The 14,140-nt window shown below is 41.5% G+C and overlaps 1 non-coding gene across 1 annotated transcript; it reads right to left on the reverse strand.

The window, feature by feature from the left end:
- Positions 1-13,220: 13,220 nt before the first annotated feature.
- Trnap-cgg (transfer RNA proline (anticodon CGG)) lies at positions 13,221-13,295 on the reverse strand. The gene has a single exon. It is a non-coding gene; the product is annotated as a tRNA-Pro (tRNA).
- Positions 13,296-14,140: the final 845 nt, after the last annotated feature.

The following is a 14,140-nucleotide window of genomic DNA, read 5'->3' on the forward strand; positions in this document are numbered from 1 at the left end:
TTGATGTGCTATGTTTACGTAAAATAGTAGATATTCCGGTCCTAGTGTGAGAGGCACTGACTTCAATGATGACATCAAGTCAACGTACTTTGTTGCAGGCGGACGAACGCATAAAAAATATTTAGTGTCTTACAAAGACGTCTTGTAAATTTTTCTTGTTTTCTTGTTACTGTCTAGAGCTCTAAACTCCTCGTCAAATTATTATTTTATTCGCATAACAAATGGATGCTGTTCTCTGACACCCGACTGGCTTCCAATTCAATTTTTCTTTCCTAATAGTCGTCTGGCGATTCAAATGATACTTCCAATTGACTATCTTCTCATATGTTGTTTAGTGAACTTCATAAGGTTTGTCACCGTTTCTTCTCGTAATTCCTTCAATGATCTTCCAGTCAGCAGAAAGGTAAATTTTCCGACCCGTTTTTTGTTTTTTACTTGTTGGTCAATGCATTGAGTCGCATTCCGTTTCATTATGATACACAACTATGAACTTTAATTTTAATAGTATCTGTGTTAGGTATTTCCTGGACAAATGCCAAACACATTGGAGCAACAAATGTATTTAGAGTCTGTCCTCCACAGTGATCGCTAAAAAAGAACATGTCGTTCGCCATTGCAGAGAGAGATTTGAAAGTTCATAGAAACAGCTTGCTGTCCCATAGCTTCGTCGTTTCCCTCTGTTCCCGAGCGCATGAAATAACCTTCATGGTTTTATTTTACGCCCTACACTCTAAAATGAAAATATTTCAGTTGTTGGTTATATAACAAAGAATTGTTGATGGGATCATTTGGTGTCAGCAAAATGTCCTGGAGATCGAGGTCGTAATTTACAAAAGTCTCATCTGAAATCTGTGTTTGCTCCTTGACTTGTTTCTTCTTCTCTTGCTGAATGGTGAGAGCTTTTATCAAATGTAATTTCATCTTTATAGGCCCCACAAATATTGTATGCTATCATAAACAACACTGGTCTTTTTTGGGATGATGAAAACCGTGGTTGTACTCATCTAAATACGGGAGTTTACTGTATCAAAGCTATTTTCGGTACTCTCATATATTTGGTTGATATTAAGTGATGAATGTAGAAATATTCTTTTTGTTACAGAGCGATAATAATTGGATTCAAGAGTTGCAAAATTTTCGGTGTGATTCCTAAGACTACCCAAAAGTTCCGGAAAAGTGACGTGGTTTACGTGATGGCCCCTTTGATCTTCTTCGTCTTTGTTTTCTGCTGTTCCTGTCTTTATCGCTATATCCACAGCATCCCTCCTGTTTCCAAGCGTATTCTGAAAAACATTGTTACACTTTTGGACTTGTTCCGCTCTTCGTGGCAAGTAGAAGACAACATTGAAGTTTAATTCGCTCTTGTCCTCGTCTTAAGATCTTTTCTGTATTACTGTGAATAAAGACTTTCTCTCATACATCTATAATTTAAGATAGGCTATCTTCGAAAAATGTTCAAGCTTTCTGCGTGTGTAGACTTACTATAATATGTTCCGCTACAGTTGTCTCGGGGAAAAGAAGTACAGTAGAAGAAGAATGGGTAGCTCTGAGGGATGAAGTAGTGAAGGCAGCAGAGGATCAACTAGGTAAAAAGACGAGGCTGGTAGAAATCCTTGGGTAACAGAAGATATACTGAATTTAATTGATGAAAGGAGAAAATATAAAAATGCATTACATGAAGCAGGCAAAAAGGAATACAGACGTCTCAAAAATGAGATCGATAGGAAGTGCAAAATGGTTAAGCAGGGATGCCTAGAGGACAAATGTAAGGATCTAGAGGTTTATCTCACTAGGGCTAAGACAGATACTGCCTACAGGAAAATTAAAGAAACCTTTGGAGAGAGAAGAATCACTTGTATGAATATCAAGAGCTCAGATGGAAACCCAGTTCTAAGCAAATTAGGGAAACCAGAAAGGTGGAAGGAGTATATAGCGGATCTATACAAGGGCGATGTGCTTGAGGACAATATTATGGAAATGGAAATGTAGATGAAGATGAAATAGGAGATATTATCAAATGGGAGATACGATACTGAGTGAAGAGTTTGACAGAGCGCTAAAAGACCCGAGTCACAACAAGGCCCCGGGAGTAAAGAACATTCCATTAGAACTACTGACGGCCTTGGGACAGTCGGTCCTGACAAAACTCTACAATCTGGTAAGCAAGATGTATGAGACAGGCGAAATACCCTCAGACTTCAAGAAAAATATAATAATTCCAATCCCAGCGAAAATTACCGAACTATCAGTTTAATAGTCACAGCTGCAAGGTAATAACGTGAATTCTTTACAGACGAATGGAAAAACTGGTAGAAGCCGACCTCGGAGAAGATCAGTTTGGATGCCGTAGAAATATTTGAACACGTGAGGCAATACTGACCTTACGACCTATCTTAGAAGAAAGATTAAGGAAAGGCAAACCTACTTTTCTAGCATTTGTAGACTTAGAGAAAGCTTTTGACAATGTTGACTGGAATACTTTCTTTCAAATTATAAAGGTGGCAGGGGTAAAATACAGGGAGCGAAAGGCTATTTACAATTTGTACAGAAACCAGATGGCATTTATAAGAGTCGAGGGACACGAAAGGGAAGCAGTGGTTGGGAAGAGAGAGAGACAGGGTTGTATATTGAGCAAGCAGTAAAGGAAACAAATGCAAAATTCGGAGTAGGTATTAAAATCCACGGAGAAGAAATATTAAGTTTGAGGTTCGCCGATGACACTGTGATTCTGTCAGAGACAGCAAAGGACTTGGAAGAGCAGTTGAACGGAATGGACAGTGTCTTGAAAGTAGGATGTAAGATGAACATCAACAAAAGCAAAACGAGGATAATAGAATGTAGTCGAATTAAGTCGGGTGATGCTGAGGGCATTAGACTAGGAAATGAGACACTTAAAAAGTAGTAAAGGAGTTTTGCTATTTGGGGAGCAAAATAACTGATGATGGTCGAAGTAGAGAGGATATAAAATATAGATTGGACATGGCAAGGAAAGCGTTTCTGAAGAAGAGAAATTTGTTAACATCGAGTATAGATTTAAGTGTCAGGAAGTTGTTTCTGAAAGTATGGAGTGTATGGAGTGTAGCCATGTATGGAAGTGAAACATGGACGATAACTAGTTTGGACAAGAAGAGAATAGAAGCTTTCGAAATGTGGTGCTACAGAAGAATGCTGAAGATAAGGTGGGTAGATCACGTAACTAATGAGGAGGTATTGAATAGAATTGGGGAGGAGTTTGTGGCACAACTTGACAAGAAGAAGGGACCGATTGGTAGGACATGTTTGAGGCATCAAGGTATCACAAATTTAACATTGGAGGGCAGCGTGAAGGGTAAAAATCGTAGGGGGAGACCAAGAGATGAATACACTAAGCAGATTCAGAAGGATGTAGGATGCAGTAGGTACTGGGAGATGAAGGAGCTTGCACGGGATAGGGTAGCATGGAGAGCAGCATCAAACCAGTCTCAGGACTGAAGACCACAACAACAACAACACAGTTGTCTCGACTTACATACTCCTGGAACAAGGACTTTCCTCGATGAAACATAGAATTTTCGGCGCTGCCTTCTGATTTTGGAAACATTTCCTGCCTACTGTTCTGTAAATTTGAATTATTTTCTAGCGTTGCTTGTCTTGAAGTTATTTCCTCCACGCCTTCTTATTTCTATCTTTAAAGTGCTGCAAGTCGGTAATGGCATTTTTAGTTGCTCTTTCCAATGGTTCTCCTTTACTTCCTTAGGATCAGCTGGCTCCTAATGCCAAAAATTTTTACTCTCTCCTCAATGTGGCTTTTCATCTGGTTCATGATTATGGCAGACATCATATGGCGAATGTGAAATAAGAATGTTGTCAGTGGAAAGGAAATGTAGAAGGCGTAGTGGCTGGTTGTAATCATTTTCCCTCAGGACACGCAAAGAATCAATGCTACATACAGAGGAACAACATATTTCAATGTAGTTTTTACCCATTTTGAATTAAAAACATTGCTTAATGTTCGGCTTAACAGACATTACAAAAAGTTAAGAAGATAATTTATAATATATGCACTTAATGTCTTTAGCAAATAAAGAAAACAGGAATCACAATATGATTTCAGAACAACGGTAATTCAGCAGAAAATGTGCCTTACCATATCGGAACCATCTGGAAGAAATATCAAGGTCCGACGTGTTCAACATAGAATACATATTGTTACAAGAGAAAGTGGTGAAAATATAAAAGCAGCGCTTCATACAGTCACTAACATCCATCAAATGAACAAGAAACAAGTAAATTAGCCTCTGACTTAGAGAGATACGGAGAGCAGTTTTAACTTGCTGCAGTTTCTCCAGCTGAATCTTTTATTTGAAGTTCTAGTTATAGTGTTTTTTTGCCAGAAATCATAATGATCATGTAACTCGTTTCTTTCTTTAATGTCCTTAAGAAGAATACGTGTGCATGTGAACTTTTCTATTTAACTATAGGATGGTTTTAACTATAGGATGGTTTTAACTGCAGGATGGTTATATTATAGGGATCCTTTAGTATTCTTCAGATTGGTCTCCCTTGACTGAATTTCTGAACTTAGTTTTAAAATTTCGTTTATTTTGTGTAATTGCCCCAACAAGGAGATGGAAATTGCTTAGTAGTACGGTTTTATTTTTCCAGCTGAATATCATTGCTGTCATTTTCCGGTGTCCAGTTTGGGGTTCCTAGTCCCCCATTAGACGCCTCCCAAGTTGGCGGATAGGGGAACACTCACCAGATATGGCGGGTAACAGGGAAATAAATTACCCAGGGTAGACCAAAACCAGCGTGGCGAGGACAAGTCACTGAACCATAGAGAAGGCAATGTTCCTAGGGCTATACCCCCAAATACAATGTCTCTGGTCCTCCAGGTTGGGTGTTGTGCAGAGGGCTACCTCCCCTCTGATGGAAAACAAGATTTGGATAGGATACTCTACATTTGCCTCGGAAACAAGACTGTCTTAACTGTAACAGAACTCGGAAACGAAAACAGGACTTAAGATTTTGAACATGTAATGTAAGAAGTTTGTTCAGACCAAGAAGCATGCAAACTCTACTCAACCAACTAGAAAAATACACACTACAAATTGTAGCACTGCAGGAAATCAGATGGCCATGAACAGGGTCCGTAAGAACAAGTAAAGGAAGTATTCTACATTGAGATTGTGGTGACCACTGAGAATTTGGAACAGGCTTTTATTTTAGTAGCACAATGATAAACTAGGTAAAATAATTCAGACCCATAAATAACATAATTTCATTCATAGCAATTGATGGACAAAGTATGGATGTGCCCTTTCTTAATGCACATGCTCCTTGTAAAGACAAAGATGAACTCATGAAAGAAGAATTCTACAGTCAACTGAATCTCACATGTAACTCACTGCCATACCATTGTGTCGACATAATACTTTGGAATTTCAATGTTAAGTTAGGAAGAAAGAGGCCTGTCATTGGAATTTCCTGTTTAAATTAAAAAAATAATGGCAATGGTAACCATTTGACTACATTCGCTGGAGATCATAATTTATGCATATCTAGTATCATGTCCCCCCATAAAAGTATTCGTAAGGGGACATTGATATCACCTGATGGCCAAACTGTGAACCAGACAGATCATGTATGTATCCCAAAACGTTTTGCAAATAGTACCTAGGACACCAGGTCATACAGGAGAGCAGACTGTGACACTGACCATTTTATAGTAATAGCTAAAATGACAGTAAAATTTAAGAAAGTCGCAATGAAAATGACCAAAAGGGTAACCTATTATGTAAATATTTTAAAGGAACCAGCAAGAAAAGGAAAAGTTTGTATCAGAACTAGATGGGAAAATAACAACTGTGGAGCAAATGGAGTCTGGTCACAATAATATACACGAAGACTGGACAAAAACCAAAACCACCCTCAATGAAGCAGCCGCAAAAGTTTTGGGAAAACGGAAAAAACCTAATCGCTTATGGTTCAACCAGATATACGAAAGAAAAATTGAGGAAAGAAGGAGAGCTAGAAAGGAGTGGTTAGAAAATATGAACAACGTACAACTAAAAGAGAACTTAAAGAATAAGGAAAGAATATTAACAGTGCTTAGACAGGGAAAAAGGAAATATTACAATGACGCACTTAACGAGGCGGAGGAGGATCTCGTTCACCACAGGACTAGACAAATATATGAAACGTGAAGATATGTACCTAAAGTATGTAAAGATAGAACAGTTGATTAAAGATGAAGAGAGAAGAGTATTAGTGAATGGAAAAGAGATACGGCAAAGATGGGCGGAATATTTCTCGCAGCTCTTAAATTGCGAAGACCCCACAGAACTTCTTCCTTTTGATTCCCCATCAACTATGGACACAGAAGTGACTACTCCCACTGAATATGAAATTACCCAAATACTCAAAAAATAAAAAAATAAAACAATAAAGCGGCCGTGGAAGACTTAAATTGTTGCAGAGTTCATAACAAGTGGAGGACCTGACCTTGTAAGAACCACGACAAGCCTTATATGGACGGTCTTGGAGCAATAAAGCCTCCCAGAGGATTAGAAAATGGCCATCATCTGTCCATTACTGAAAACGAATGACCCCTGGTATGTGACAATTACAGGGAATATTTTTGCTAGATGTCAGCTTTAAAGTACTCTCTCTATGCTTCATAAATATGATATTTCCACGTGCTGAAGGAAGCTGTAGGAGACTACCAATATAGGTTTGGACGCAACAGATCAACAGTGGACCACCTATTTACCCTACGTCAAACAACGGAGAAATGCTGGGAACATAATACACACATTCGCATGCTCTTCATTGACGTCTAAAAAGCCTATGACAGAGTACACAGGGTTTCTATAATCAGAGTACTGTACGCCCCCGGTAACTGAGCGGTCAGCGCGACATACTGTCAATCCTAAAGGCCCGGTTTCGATTCCCGGCTGGGTCGGAGATTTTTCTCCGCTCAGGGACTGGGTGTTGTGTTGTCCTAATCATCATCATTTCATCCCCGTCGACGTGCAAGTCACCGAAGTGGCGTCAGATCGAAAGACTTGCACCAGGCGAGCGGTCTACCCGACGGGAGGCCCGCGTCCCACGACATTTTTTTTATCAGAGTACTAAAGAAATTTCAGTTTCCATCTAAAATAATCCGCTTTGTGGCAATGTGTCTAGAACAAACACTCTGTAAGTGCCGGTGTATCAGAACAGTTCGAAGTTCAAACCGGCCTCAGACAGGGAGACGCCCTCTCCCCTATATTGTTCAACCTTCTGCTAGAAAAATTAGACAGGGGAAAACTGACCCCATTGGAATATCCCTAGACAACATGTCATTGACTCGACTGGCATATGCGGATGATACAATCATAATCAGCGGTAGTAGAGAAAAGCTCAGAAGAATGGCAGGCTCGTACTGCCAGGAGGGCACGCCTGCAAGTCAATGAGAGGTGGAGACCCGCTCACGGTGGACAGTTTCCGATTCTAAAGGTGATATACTTTCAAATACCATGGCAGTCTCTGCAGTGATCAGAACCACTGTGAAATTGATATAAATGCAAGAATTGTTGGAGGCACCAGAGCATACTTTAGCCTTCAGAATGTGCTGAAGAAAAGATCCATGTCAAGAAGTTTTATGATTATGCTGTACCGAAGTATGATTATGCCAGTAGTTATGAGCGGTTGTGAAAGCCTCACCTTTAGGACAACAGATGAAGAGAAACTACTTGTTTTCGAACGAAAAATCCTCCGAAAAATATATGGTCCTGTGATAGATTCACAAACAGGAGAATGGAGAATTCGAAAAAACCAAGAATTAAAAGAGCTTTACGCACAGCCTGACGTTATAAAAAGAATAAGAAAGTTGGCTGGGCTGGACATGTAGCAAGGATGAATGGATGGAGGATACCCCATGACGTGTTTCTGGGAGCTATAACAGGAAGGAGGTACCGAGGACGACCGCGGATATGATGGAAGGACAATATTGACAAGGACACCGAGGACATGGACTAAGAGCGGGCGAGTGGTGGCAAGAAGCTCGCAACCGGGAACGATGGTGGAGGAGTGTGGAGCAGGCATATGGTCACTAAGGACCAAGCCACGGATACGTAAGTAAGTAAGTCATTTTCTGCTGTTAGCAAACATCTGAAGTAGCTTTTCTCTCGTTCTCTCTGTATTATTCTACAACAGCATCTACTTTCGTATGAAAAAAAAAAAAAAACCCACGCGAATCACAAGCAGAACGCCTCTGACTGTCCAGTAATTCTCTATTGGTTACGCCGAGATTTTATTTCGACCTGTGCGAGAAGTTTAATTTCTACTATGTGTTTTACGCACATGAATTTTTATGAGTTTTCTGTTCTCGAATAGGTGTTCATACATAAAGGATGAGGGCGAGCAGATTTCTAATGCCTTTCAGTCAGCATAATTTGATGCTGAATAATGAATAGTAATGATATTGCTGAATAATAATGAAATTACTATATCGTTTATTTTGAAATGTCAAAAGTATTATAGCCTATTTATTAACACAATATTTGATAAACGAAATTAATCTAGATGTTTATGTCATACACGGATCAATTTCTACATCCTTTGGGCGAAAACGTTCTTCAGTGGTAATCATTATCCTTCTGAATCATTTATACTAAGACAACATAAATTTGGTTAATCCCTATGTTAATTTGAAGTCGTAAATAGTTGGTATGCTGTGATACATGGCAGGACAATCGATTTTTCTTTCCGGCAAAGCATTCTGACGTCAATGCAATAGCCACGCCACATTAATCTAATTTCTAGGACAGTATGCTGCAATTCATATGTGACTGATATTTGAGATCTTATTTATTCGACACCACGTTCGGTAAATAATGGGATTAACTATGCCGTAATTCAAACTCATGTGCGCAAAATTGGGTTAAATATTATCGCATTGTCTATGAATTATTCATGCGAATTGTATTACAAGCGATTCTGCGTGATAGCACCCTAAGTGAGTGACAAAGCATAGATTGTTAATTACAAACTGACGCGTTTCCGACACAACGATAATGCAATTAAAACTTATCGCCAGCTTTCATCAGCGTCCACTGCAGGGCTTCTCGGCATAACGCTATCAACCTAAACTGCGAACTACTATAGAGTGACCAGCAAAGGTGATAACGTCAATCACATTAAACAATGTCCTGGCAAATATACTTCATATAAAAATATGATGGACTCTGAAGAAGTGTCACATCCATACAAACTAGTAGAGCACCAGCTGACCATCAGTTATTGAGGTAAGAAACGTAATTTTGTTGTGGTCTTCAGCCCAAAGACTAGTTTGATGCAGCCAACGATTGTCTGTCCAATACAGGCTTCTTTATCTCTACATAGCTTTCGCAGTCAAAATCCATTTGAATCGGCATTCCGCATTGAAGCTTTGTCATCCTTGAACAGTTTCACGTCCTTTCACATCCTCCATTACCAAATTTATGATTCCTTGATGCCTCAGGCTGTGTCCAATCAACCGCTTATTTCTTCTAGACTCGTTGCGCCATGTGTTTTTCCCTCGCTTCTGGTAAGTGCCTCCTCATTCACTAATTCGACCTATCCATCAGAGTTTCAACGTTCTTCTGTAGCACCACATTTCAAAAAACGTCCATTATCATCTTTTCTGAATTGTTTATTTTTGACCACGCTTCACTTTCGTACAAGCCTACACTCCAGACAAATACCTTCTGACAGGACTTACTTATACTGAAATTTACCTTCGATGACGACAAATTTCTCTGTTTCAGAATGCTTTTCTTGCCATAGCCAATATATATTTTACATCGTCACTACTTTTATGTTGTAATTGTATGTACTGACACGTTCCACGACCTTGGAGATTTGCTCCTCAGTTTGGTCCTATCGAACTTGACATGTAAATATAAAAATAAATATATAGGGTGCTCCAGTGATAGTGACCGGGCCAAACATCTCACGAAATAAGCATCGTACAAAAATACTACAAAGAACGAAACTCATCTAGCTCGAAGGGGGAAACCAGATAGCGCTATGGTTGACCCGCTAGATGACGCTGCCATAGATCAAACGGATATCAACTGCGTTTTTTAAAATAGGAACCCCCATTTTTATTGCATATTCGTGTAGTACGTATAGAAAAATGAATGTTTTAGTTGGACCACTTTTTTCGTTTGTGATAGATGGTGCTGTAATAGTCACAAACGTATAAGTACGTGGTATCACGTAACATTCCGCCACTGCGGACGGTATTTGCTTCATGATACATTACCCGTGCTAAAATGGACCGTTCACCAATTGCGGAAAAGGTATGTATCGTGCTGATGTATTGCTATTATTATCAAAATGCCCAACGGGCGTGTGCTATGTGTGCTGCTCGGTATCCTGGACATCATCCAATTGTTCTGACCGTTTGCCGGGTAGTTACGTTATATAAGGAAACAGGAACTGTTTAGACTCATGTGAAACGTCAGCCACAACCTGAAACAAATTATGATGCCCAAGTATGTGTTTTAGCTGCTGTCGCGGCTATTCCGCACATCAGTAGCAGACAAATTGCACGAGAATCGGGAATCTCAAAACCGTCGGTGTTGAGAATGCTACATCATCATCGGTTGCACCCGTACCATATCTCTATGCACCAGGACTTGCGTGGCAGAGAAATTACAGGACGATGACAGATATTTTGCACGTGTTCTATTTAGTTCAAAAATGGTTCAAATGGCTCTGAGCACTATGGGACTTAACATCTATGGTCATCAGTCCCCTAGGCCTTAGAACTACTTAAACCTAACTAACCTAAGGACAGCACACAACACCCAGCCATCACGAGGCAGAGAAAATCCCTGACCCTGTCGGGAATCGAACCCGGTTCTATTTAATGACGAAGCGCCATTCACCAACAGCGGTAACGTAAACCGGCATAATATGCACTACTGGACAACGGAAAATCCACGATGGCTGCGACAAGTGGAACATCAGTGACCTTGGCGTGTTAATGTATGGTGCGGCATTATGGGAGGAAGGATAATTGACCCCATTTTATCGATGGCAATCTAAATGGTGCAACGTATGCTGATTTCCTACGTAATGTTCTACCGATGTTTCACTGCATTACAGAATGGCGATGTACTCCCATCATGATGGATGTCCGGCACTAAGCTCGCGTGCGGTTGAACTGGTATTGAATAGCATGTTTCATGATATTGAATAGCATGTTTCATGACAGGTCGATTGTTCGTCGAAGCACCATACCATGGGCCGCACGTTCACCGGATCTGACGTCCCCGGATTTCTTTCTGTGGAGAAAGTTGAAGGATATTTGCTATCGTGATCCACCGACAACAAAAAATGGTTCAAATGGCTCTGAGCACTAAGGGACTTAATTTCTGAGGTAATCAGTCCCCTAGAACTTAGAACTACTTAAACCTAACTAATCTAAGGACATCACACACATCCATGCCCGAGGCAGGATTCGAACCTGCGACCGTAGCGGTCGCGCGGTTCCAGACTGTAGCGCCTAGAACCGCTCCACCGACAACAGCGCATTGTCAATGCATGTGCGAACGTTACGGAAGTCGAACTACTCGCTGTCGAGAGGAATGTCGTTACACCTATTGCCAAATGCATTGAGGTGGACGGACATCATTTTGAGCATTTATTGCATTAATGTGGTAGTCACGCTGTAACAGTATGCGTTTTCAGAAATGAGTTCACGAAAGTACATGTATCACAATGGAAGAACCGAAATAAAATGTTCAAAAGTACCTACGTTCTATATTTTAATTTAAAAAATCTACCTGTTACCAACTGATAGTCTAAAATTGTGAGCCATATGTTTGTGACTATTACAGCGCCATCTATCACAAAGGGAAAAAAGTGGTCCAACTAAAACATTCATATTTCTTTACGTACTAAACGAATATGTAATAAAAAACTGGGGTTCTTATTTTAAAAAACGGAGTTGATATCCATTTGACCTATGACAGCGCCATCTAGCGGGCCAACCATGGCCCCATCTGGTTTCCCCATTCAAGCTAGACAAGTTTCGTTCTTTGTAGTTTCTTCGTTTGACGCTTATTTCTTCAGATATTTGGCCCGGTCACGATCAATGGACCACCCTGTATACTACTTGAAGTCTGAGAGCGTTTCGTCTGTGTCATGTATCTTGCGCACCTAGTGAAACAGCTTCGTCAGTGCATGGCACTCCTAGTGATCTCAACAATTCTGAGGGAATGTTGTCTGCCCCAGGAACCTTGTTTCCACGTATTTCGTTCAGTGCTTGGTCAAATTCCTGTCGTAGTATAATATCTTCCATCTCACAATATAGTCTTCACTTTCATTTTACCCGTAAAGCTCTTATGTACAGAGTGTTCCAGAAATGTGGCGACAAACTTCTAGACGACGAGGGGCACATCGTAAGGACTGAGAACTGCAGCACGGCAACGCGTCGTCGTTGCCGTTGCGTGGTGCTGTACACTATTTCATTGGCGAGGAGCACTGCAAGGCGGTGCTGTACACGAGAGTACTGGGGGGTGTAGGGGACTCCAGATTTTCCTCATTTGAGTGCTAGCCAGCATACTAGCAGCATTGAACAGTATACAAACGGTGGGCTTGCACACATGCACTTAATGTATGGAGTAGCTGAGTGCAATGGACAAGCCGCTCGATGCATTTATGGAGAACGCTTCCCAGAGAGATTTCAATTGCACCACGGTTTATTTGTGCGTCAGCATCGAAATTTCTAAGCGTACGGCTCATTAACAAGTGGCAGGGTGATTGACGGTAGGACTCGATCGTCGCTTGTTAGGGAAGAAAGTATCTTGGATGCTGTGGAGACTAGAATGTCTCATAGCAGTGTCCAGCGTGTTTCGAACGCTGCGTCCTTACACGCGTTTCGTCTCGAAAGAGTGCAGTTACTGCACTCCGATGACCTCCACGCACGCGAGCGTTTTGCGCAGTGATCCCTACGACAAGTAGACATTTACTAGGAATTGTCTATTCAATCACAACAGTGAACATTTGTGGGCACTAGGAAAGCTCCACGCTGTGCGGCAACACGCAGCACCACATCGTTTCCCAGTTAATGTGTGAGTGCATTTGGTCGGCGACTGCCTAGTCTGGCTGAACCTGTGACCTGAAAAAGGGTTTTTCCGGAATGAGATTTTCACTCTGCAGCCGAGTGTGCGCTGATATGAAACTACCTGGCAGATTAAAACTGTGTGCCGGACCGAGATTCGAACTCGGGACCTTTGCCTTCCGCGGGCAAGTGCTCTACCAACTGAGCTACCCAAGCACGACTCACGCCCCGTCCTCACAGCTTTACTTCTGCCAGTATCTCGTCTCCTACCTTCCAAACTTTACAGAAGCTCCTGTGAACCCTGCAGAACTAGCACTGCTGAAAGATAGGATATTGCGGAGACAAGGCTTTGCCAAAGCCTGGGGGATTTTTCCAGAATGAAATTCTCACTCTGCAGTGAAGTGTGCGCTGATATGACACTTCCTCACAGATTAAAACTGTGTGCCGGACCGAGACTCGAACTCCGGACCTTTGCCTTTCGCGGGCAAGTGCTGTACCAACTGAGCTACCCAAGCACGACTCACGCCCCGTCCTCTGTAAAGTTTGGAAGGTAGGAGACGGGGTACTGGCAGAAGTAAAGCTGTGAGGACGGGGCGTGAGTCGTGCTTGGGTAGCTCAGTTGGTAGAGCACTTGCCCGCGACAGGCAAAGGTCCCGAGTTCAAGTCTCGGTCCGGCACACAGTTTTAATCTGCCAGGAAGTTTCAGGTTCTTTCCGATTTGTTTGAAGATGTTCCAGCAAATGTTGGACGCCGCGTGTGATCCCAAGATACTGTGCGTGTGCGGCAGTCAGTGTTCCGCAGACGTCAGGCACGCGTGGTTTCTGATGGTGCAAACTTCGAGCATCTGTTGTAGCATTAGATAATGATGTTGATGATGTTTTGGTTTGTGGGGCGCTCAACTGCGCGATTATCAGCGACCGTACAAATTCCCAACCTTTGCTCAGTCCTATGTCGCCACTTTCATGACTGATGATGCAATGATGAGGACAACACAAACACACAGTCATCTCGAGGCAGATGAAAACCCCTGACCCCACCGGGGGACCGAACTCGAACCCCGTG

The sequence above is a fragment of the Schistocerca serialis genome, chromosome 1 (assembly GCF_023864345.2).
Source record: "Schistocerca serialis cubense isolate TAMUIC-IGC-003099 chromosome 1, iqSchSeri2.2, whole genome shotgun sequence".
Classification (NCBI taxonomy): domain Eukaryota; kingdom Metazoa; phylum Arthropoda; class Insecta; order Orthoptera; family Acrididae; genus Schistocerca; species Schistocerca serialis.